This window comes from Rhinopithecus bieti, unplaced genomic scaffold (genome assembly GCF_001698545.2).
Source record: "Rhinopithecus bieti isolate Rb0 unplaced genomic scaffold, ASM169854v2 scaffold_35387, whole genome shotgun sequence".
NCBI lineage: Eukaryota > Metazoa > Chordata > Mammalia > Primates > Cercopithecidae > Rhinopithecus > Rhinopithecus bieti.
In genome coordinates this window covers 73,848-82,826 of record NW_016814956.1, presented here as the reverse complement: position 1 = coordinate 82,826, position 8,979 = coordinate 73,848, and the positions used below count along the sequence as shown (strand labels likewise).

The 8,979-nt window shown below is 42.1% G+C and overlaps 1 pseudogene; it reads right to left on the bottom strand.

The window, feature by feature from the left end:
- Nucleotides 1-4,644: 4,644 nt before the first annotated feature.
- LOC108515685 (beta-catenin-like protein 1 pseudogene) lies at nucleotides 4,645-6,273 on the bottom strand (annotated as a pseudogene).
- Between the last annotated feature and the right edge of the window lie 2,706 nt (nucleotides 6,274-8,979).

Sequence of the window (8,979 nt, the reverse complement as noted above, 5' to 3'; positions counted from 1 at the left end):
GCACTATTCACAATAGCAAAGACTTGGAATCAACCCAAATGTCCATCTGTGACAGACTGGATTAAGAAAATGTGGCACATATACACCATGGAATACTATGCAGCCATAAAAAAGGATGAGTTTGCATCCTTTGTAGGGACATGGATGCAGCTGGAAACCATCATTCTTAGCAAACTATCACAAGAAGAGAAAACCAAACACCGCATGTTCTCACTCATAGGTGGGAAGTGAACAATGAGATAACTTGGACTCGGGAAGGGGAACATCACACACCGGGGCCTATCATGGGTAAGGGGGAGGGGGGAGGGATTGCACTGGGAGTTATACCTGATATAAATGACGAATTGATGAGTGCTGACGAGTTGATGGGTGCAGCACACCAACATGGCACAAGTATACATATGTAACAAACCTGCACGTTATGCACATGTACCCTAGAACTTAAAGAAGAAGAATAATAATAATAATAATAAAAGAAAAGCTACTGGAAACAGTCTAGCTGGGGTACAGGTAAAATGTAGAATACCTTAATATTGGAAGAATATGATTATACATCAAAGTCCATTTTAAGTAAAACTTTTGTTCAAAAAAAAAAAGAAAGAGTGGGCATTCAACAAATGTTGAAATGAATAGGCAGGGGGCGTCAGTGAGAGGCTTAAAGAGCCAGGCAACTGGTGGTGCCAGCCTAAGTGCCTCGCCTCATCCATGAGGCCCTGATTCTTTGGCTGTTAGGGGAAGAGGCAAGACGGATGGAGTGGTACACCCAGGATCCCATCTTGCCCCGCCTGTGCTCACCTTCCATCCTCAAAATTCCAATTGCAGTTTCTGCTCCAGCACCACACAGGTAAAGAGAAAGTGACTGTGTCGAATATGCTTTTCTCAGAATCACTGATTTGACAAGGTGCTTGTCTCTAAATTCATGACTGCAGAAAATGTCGTAGGACTGCTAGACAATGTGAACACTCTTAGCTAAAGAGATGCAGCCTTCTCTGGATACTGTGGTCTGAGATCTTAGAGAATGTGTTTTGGTGAGTTGGAGCAGTTACCTTCCAAAAAACACTAAGGATAACCAACGTTTACTAAGCTATCATTAGATGCCAGGCACTATGATTGTCAGAGAATATCCTGATAGCCAAGAAAAGACCTGTGAGAAACTAGCCATTAGAAACACAAAAAAAGCAAGCCCTTGCCAACTTCTGATTAGCACGTGAGATTTCTTTGTTAGTGTTTTAAATATATTCATTTCCCACAGTTCGGCAGTATGGAAGAGACATTTAGACCAGAGAATAAACGTGGAAGATCTTTCTCCTTTTAGCACAAATTTCTGAAGATCAAGCTTGGAAAACCCGGTGTCTGCTGCCCCCAGGTGGCCACAGTCGTCTTTTGCTTTCAGCAGTCGCAAGAAAGTGCATTTCATTCACCAACCAAGTGTAAGTGTAAAATTAAGGCTTTGGGTGGAAAAGACTACAGTCTTGTGTAAGGGTTTTCTCCTTTTCCATGTCTCTAGGGAAATTCTATGATTAAAATTGAAACATTTAAAAATTTCTCCAGAACAGCCTAGGAAATCCCAGTGGTAAACTCTGGTTTATCCTTGTTCAATTGAACGCCTTTGTCTGGGCATTCTGAACTCCATGAGTTTCTGAAATGTACAAACTCTTAAAACAGTTCACTTCCAGGAATTCAGTAAACCAATTCTGGAAACTATTTCAACTAAAGTCTTATCCATGCGCTGTGAAAGTTGTGAAGAATTTCAACCAAATTTCAAATTGGTAATTTTCAGGTCTTCTTCAACTATCCTCTCCACCCTACACATGCTCCTTAAAAATCTATCATGTAATAATCTTAGCAACAAATACATTATTCTCTCTACACATAGGCTAACAACTACTCAAGTCAAATTCTTTCCCATATTTTATTTGCCTTTTCTGGAACATTTCCTTATTCTCTTCACAGTACCTAATTTCTTCTACCCTAAGAAATTTCTACCCCAGAAATAATGTTTTCTGCAAAACCTTCCCCAGACTCCACTCAAGAAAACGTTTGTCAAGCCAATGATTTCAGCATCTCCACTTGGAGGAAAAAAAGGGGGGGGGGACAGAAATAGAAAGAGAGAAAAGAGAGAAGGACCAGAAAGCCTTATTTACATATCTGCATATAAACTATTCAAAAGCAAGAACTGCATCTAGTCTTTCTAATTTTTGCCTTCTCTTACATTATATATATATATACTTAATAATGACAGGAGAGTTCAGAACACCATCTTTTCCAAGAATTATGGATTTTGAGATTAGGAATGAAACATAATGAGCAAAAAAAACCCATAGCATATTGAATATATGTCTTTAAATAAAATTAACTCAAAACATTACATTTATTTGCAGATGTGTCTGTCTCCTCTGTTAAATGCCAGGCACTTTGCACCTTGTGAGTAAGAATCATGCCTGCTTTGACTTTTTTTAAAAAACAGACCTATTCATATGCCACAAAATTCACCTATTTCAAGTATACAATTTAATGATTTTTAGTGAATTTATAGAGTTGAGAAATTACCAACTCAATCCAGTTTAAGAATATTTCTGGCCGGGCACGGTGGCTCACACCTGTAATCCCAGCACTTTGGGAGGCCGAGGCGGGTGGATCACCTGAGGTCAGGAGTTCAAGACCAGCCTGACCAACATGGAGAAACCCTGTCTCCATTAAAAATACAAAATCAGCTCGGTGTGCTGGCACATGCCTGTAATCCCAGCTACCTGGGAGGTTGAGACAGGAGAATTGCTTGAACCCGGGAGGCAGAGGTTGTAGTGAGCTGAGATCGTGCCATTGCACTCCAGCCCGGGCAACAAGAACGAAACTCCATCTCAAAAAAGAAAAAAAAAAAAAAAAAAGAATATTTCCATCACTCCAAAAAGACTGTGCATGCTGTTTGCAATCCCCACCCTCTACCCTCAACACCAGGCATCCGTTAAATTGCTTTCTGACCATATAGAGTTCCCTATTCTGATTATGTCATATACATGGAATCATATAACACGTGGTCTTTTGCATCTGACTTATTTCCCTTAGTGTAATGTTTTTGAGGTTCATCCATGTTACAGCATGTATCAGTACTCCGTCCTTTATTTATTTATTTATTTATTTATTTATTTATTTATTTATTTATTGAAACTGAGTCTTACTCCATTGCCCAGGCTGGAGTGCAGTGGCGCAACCAGGGCTCACTGCAGCCTGGACACCCTGGGCTCAAGTGATCCTCCCACCTCAACCTCACACGTGGCTGGGACTACAGATGCGCACCACCCCACTCAGCTAATTTTTGTATTTTTTGTAGAGATGGGATTTTGCCATGTTGCCCAGGCTAGCTTTGAACTCCTGGGCTCAAGCTATCCACCTGCCTCGGCCTCCCAAAATGCTGGGATTACAGGTGTGAACCACTGTGCCTGGCCCACACATTTTTTAATCCATTTATCAGTTGATGGACATTTGGATTATTTCCATTTTTTGGCTATTACGAATTATGTTCCCATGGACATTGGTGTACACATATTTGCATGTTATAATATGTTTTCATTTCTCTCTAGATATTTAGAAAATTGCTGGATTTTATGGTAACTTTAAGAAACTGCCAAACTGTTTTTCCAAATTGGCTGTCCCGTTTTACATTCCCACCAGCAATGTATGAACGCTCTAGTTTTTCCACATCCTCACCATCCTTCTATGAGTGTGAAGTGGTGGTTCATTATGGTTTTAATTTGCATTTCCCTAAAGATTAATAATGTAGAACACCTTTTCATGTGTTCTACATTATCTTCTAGATAATCTTCTAGACCTACAAAGAAGATTTGTAGATCTTCTTTAGTCAAATGTGCATTCAAAACTTTGGCCCATTGCCCATTTTTTAATTGAGTTGCTTGTCTTATTATTATTTAGTTGTAGGAGCTCTTTGTACATTCTGGCTGGACACAAGTCCTTTACCAGAAATATGATTTGAAATATTTTTTCTGGTCTATGGATTGTCTTTTCAGTTTCTTTTTTTCTTTTTTCTTTCTTTATTTTTTTGAGACGGAGTTTTGCTCTTGTTGCCCAGGCTGGAGTGCAGAGGCAATATCTTGGCTCACCGCAACCTCCACCTCCCAGGTTCAAGTGATTCTTGTGCCGTAGCCTCCTGAGTAGCTGGGATTATAGGTGCATGCTACCATGCCCGATTAATTTTTATATTTTTAGTAGAGACAGGGTTTCACTATGTTGGTCAGGCTGCTCTGGAACTCCTGACCTCAGGTCATCCACCTGCCTCAGCCTCCCAAAGTGGTGGGATTACAAGCGTGAGCCACTGCACCCTGCCCTTTTCATTTTCTTAATAGTGTCATTTAAAGCACAAAAGTTTTATTATTTTGATGAAATCCAATTTATCAATTTGTTCTTTCACGTTTTGTGTATATCTAAGAGATTTTTGTCTAACCCAAGGTAACCAAGCATCTTAGTTCATTTTGTGATGCTATAACAGAATACCATGTACTTTATTTTATTCTATCTATTTTTTAACCAAAACTAGCTTTAATTTGTCCAAAAGCCACACACAGCTGTCTAGAAACTGTCTCTGGAAGGGAAGCCAAGAGAGAGTCCATTATGCACAGGGTCGAGAGGCCTCTAGAAGTTTTCAAGCAAGCCCAGGATGTGCTTTTGCTCCTTCTCCCAGAACTCCGCATACCCCTTGATGACATACCTGACAATTTTGATGGAACGTCTTCACATGTTTAGGATCTGGTGAACCCTCGGGCAAATCTGGGGGACACTGGCATTGCAGATCTTGGCCATAATGCAGTAGATGCACTGGAGAACAAAGAGCCCTGCATCCAAGCACTAGAGGTAGAACTCATCCCCCATGTCACTGTCTATGATCTCTCCACACTGGACCATGTCATGTTTTTCCCCTTCGTTCCTCTTGTCTGCCACCTGCATTGCACCCAGATATTGAAAATGCAACTCCATGAGTCTGTCAACCTACTCACTGTCATTTTCAGTTAATTTATTCAAAAGCCAGGTTCGCTGATGTCCTCTCAGTTTCCACAAAAGGAAAGTCAGAATGGAACAGACATGCTCTTTGTGTTCCCTGTCAGTGGTACCCACTTTCTTGATCTTCCTGGGAAATTCCATAAAGAGGGGAAAGATGGTTCATAAGCCAAGAATGTCAACAAATTTACCGCAGTTGTAGACGCCCTTGGATGCAATCAGCACTTTCAGGACCCTGCTCCATGAGATCTTCTTTTCCCTGAGCATGAGATTCATCAACTGAAGACCCTTGCCCTTCAGGAAGTGCTCACGATTGGAACTGAGCATTAGTTAGAAGCAGAGTGAATCAAACGGATTCTCCATCATCTCCTGCTCCTTTGCTGTGCTGGATTGTGTCTTTTAAACACAGATAACTGCTGAAGAAGTGCATGAATTCCATCCAGCTCCCCAAGCAATTTCCTGTTTTCATCGTTGTCCTGGAGCAATATGGCCTGCATTTCACTGCAATACAGTTTGTTGGCATCAAAAGGCCTCTTTGCCTTCAGCCTCTTCAACAGCCACTGAGGAAGACCCTGCTGGGCACCTCTCGTACACATTTCCAGCTAGAACTCAGCCATGTTTCCCACAATAACAAGAGTGTTATGGACACTATTGGCCCCCTCCTTCACAGACTCATCCAGGCGCTCCATGTTCTGCACCAGCAGTGCTGTCACCTACCCATCCACCAGAGCATCAATGAGTACTTCTGCTCCCTCTTACTCTCATAGAAGATGTCTATACATCTGTTAATTCCTGACTCAAATCAACCCCAGCTATGGACACGTCTGTATTATTGTGTCCAAGCAACCCAAGAAGTGACTGCACAGCATTCAGCTCCAGCAGAAGGTGATACAGGTCTGGCATGGTGGCCACCACATGCATCTTCTGAATGATGTCATGTAGGTCCAGTTGGGATTCCATGAACTTCTCTGGATTGTCTGGAAACTTAACCTGCAATTCTTGGTTTTTATATGCTCACTATTCAAATGTGAGGATCATTTTCTTCACTGAGCTTTCATCCAACAGCTCCTCCTCTTTTTCTTCCTCCTCACCCTCTGTGTCATTAATCTGAAGCAGCCATTTTTTTTTGTCATCCTCTGCTTCTTCCCCCACAATCATTTCCTCTTCCCAATCTTGAGTACTAGTTTGCTTCCGACGCATCTTCTGCTCCTCTTCTTTGTCATCTCGGGGACATTTTATGCCCCTGTTGGGCTGGTAGCTCAGAAGTTTGCCCGTGTCTGTGGTCCCTGGCACAGCCAACCTGTGTAATTTATAAAGAACAGAAATTTATTTCTTACAGTTTTGGAGGCTGGAAAGTCCAAGATCAAGGCACCAGAAAGTTTGGCGTCTGGCCAGGGCCCAGTCTCTGCTTCCAAGATAACACCTTGAATGTTGTATCCTCCAGAGGGGAGGAACACTGTTATTCATGTGGCACAAGAGCAGAAAAAAAGAGAGAACCCACTCCAGAAAGTCTCATTTTAAAGACATTAAACCCACCCATGAGGGCAGAGCCCCCACAACCTAATCACCTCTGAAAGGTCCCATTTCCCAGTTCCATTACAATGGCAATTAAATTTCAACATGAGCTTTGGAGGGGACAAACATTCAAACCATAGCATTCCACCCATTACCCCCCAAAAGTCACATTCTTCTCATATGCAAAACACATTCATTCCATCCCAATAGACCCCAAAATCTTAACTATTTTAGGACCAACACGTAAGTCCAAAATCTAGAATCTCATCTAAATCATATATGGGTGAGACTCAAGGCACGATTTATTCTGAGACAAATTCCCTCCAGCCATAAGCTTGTGAAATCAGGTTATCTACTTCCAAAATACAGTGGCGGGACAGGCATAGGATAGACATTCCCAGTCTAAAAGGAAGTAACAGACAAGAAGAAAGGGGTAACTGATCCCCAATATGTTCAGAACCCAACAGAGTGAACAACATCAAATCTTAAGGCTCCAGAACAATCTTCCTTGACTCTATGTCCCACCTTTTGGGCATATTAGAGTGGGCTATGTGCTTCCAAGACCTCAGGCAGCCACTCCCCCATGACTTTGCTGGACTCAGCCCATGCAGCAGTTTTCATGGGTTGAAGACTTGTGCATGCAGCTTTCCCAGGCTAGGACTGCATATTGGTGAGTCTACATTTCTGGGGTCTCTGCAGCGACCCTGAGCCCACGGTTCCACTGGCATTGTCCTAGTGATAGCAAGAGGAGGCAGCCAAATACCTAGGCAGATGGGGTGGGTAGCCAGTGAAACCCCAACTCCAAGCCAAAGACAGTTTAAAGCCTGAAAGCCAAGCTACAAGTTAAATCCTCAGACTGGACTGATAACTTGTCTTCCTGTTTGGCACACTTTCCTCTGATCGATCCCCTCCCTTTACCTATTTTACCTATACCTACCCTTTCCTAACTGGTTTTCTACAGTCATGCCCACCTTTGAATGGTGTCTTCGCTTTAACCTTTTTTGCATACTCACAAACCAATCAACATGCCCTCCCCATTCTGAGTCCATAAAAGGTCCTGGATCCAGCCACATGGGGGACTTTTCCCACCTTCAATTAGGGAAACCTCCACCCTCCGACATCCCCTCTCTGCTGAGAGTTTTCCTTTCGCTTAATAAATTCTACTCCACTCACTCTCCGGCATTCGTGTGCCTAATTCTTCCTGCTTGTGAGGCAAGAACTCAGACTTAGCTGAGCTAAGGAGCAGAAAGGCCGTAACATTAGTGGAAGTTCTCTGTGGTAGCTCTGCCCCATGACAGAATTTAAACATGGAATTTAAACTACCTGGGCCCCCAAGCTGTCCATGACATCCTTTGAAATCTAGGTAAAGGAAGCCACGGCCCCACATGTCTTGCATTCTGTGGGACTGCACAATTAGCACCACCTGGATGTAACCAAGGCTTAATGTTTTAATCTTTCAGAATAGCAGGTTGAATTGCACCTGGGCTTGCTTAAGCCATAGCTGGGACAGCCAAAGACTGCTGCACTGGAATGCAGGAAGCAGATACTTGAGGTAGCAAAGGGCAGCAAATGCTGAGATCCCACAGTCCTTTTTCTAGAAACCTTGCCCTCAAGGTCCCTGTGCTCTGAAACTGTGATGGAAGGGGCAGCCTCAAAGATCACCATAATGACTTTGGTTAATTCTCCATTGTCTTAATGAATAGCATCTGGCTTCCATCTATCTGTATTAATCTCCTTATCAAATGGTCCTTTGGCCACACTTTTGGTTTTTCTCTCCTAAACATGCCTTTGATTCTTTACGTAGCCAGGATTTTCCAAATCCTTATGTTCCTCTTCCCTTTTCATTAAAAATTCCATGTTTCAATCATTTGTCTCTTCTTGCATTTAACTGTATACAATTAGAATAAGTCAGAAAACACCCTGAATGCTTTGCTACTTAGATGTTCTTCTGTCATATCCTAGTTCATTGTTTTTAAGTTCTGCTTTCCACAAAACCTTCAGACATGGGTAAAATTCAGCCAGGTTATTTGCCATTTTATGACAAAGAAGGATTTTATTTCAGTTTATCATACCTTGTTTCCCATTTCCATCTGAGATCTCACCAGAATTACCTTTACCATTCATATTTCTACCAACATTCTGATCATGACTACTTAGTGATCTTTCAGAAGTTTCGGACTTTCCTGACTGCTCTCTTCTTCTGAGCCCTCACCAGAATCGCTCTAACACTTTATTCATGGCAATATAGGCTTTTGCTAGGATACTCCTCCAAGTTCTTCCAACCTCTACCCATCACCCAGTTTCAGAGTAGCTTCCAGATTTTCAGGGATATGTTATAGCAACAGCCCTATTTCTGAATACCAAAATCTGTATTCATTGGGGTTCTCCAGAGAGACAGAGCCAATAGGATAGATACATGATAGATAGGTAGATAAATGACAGATAAACAGATAGATA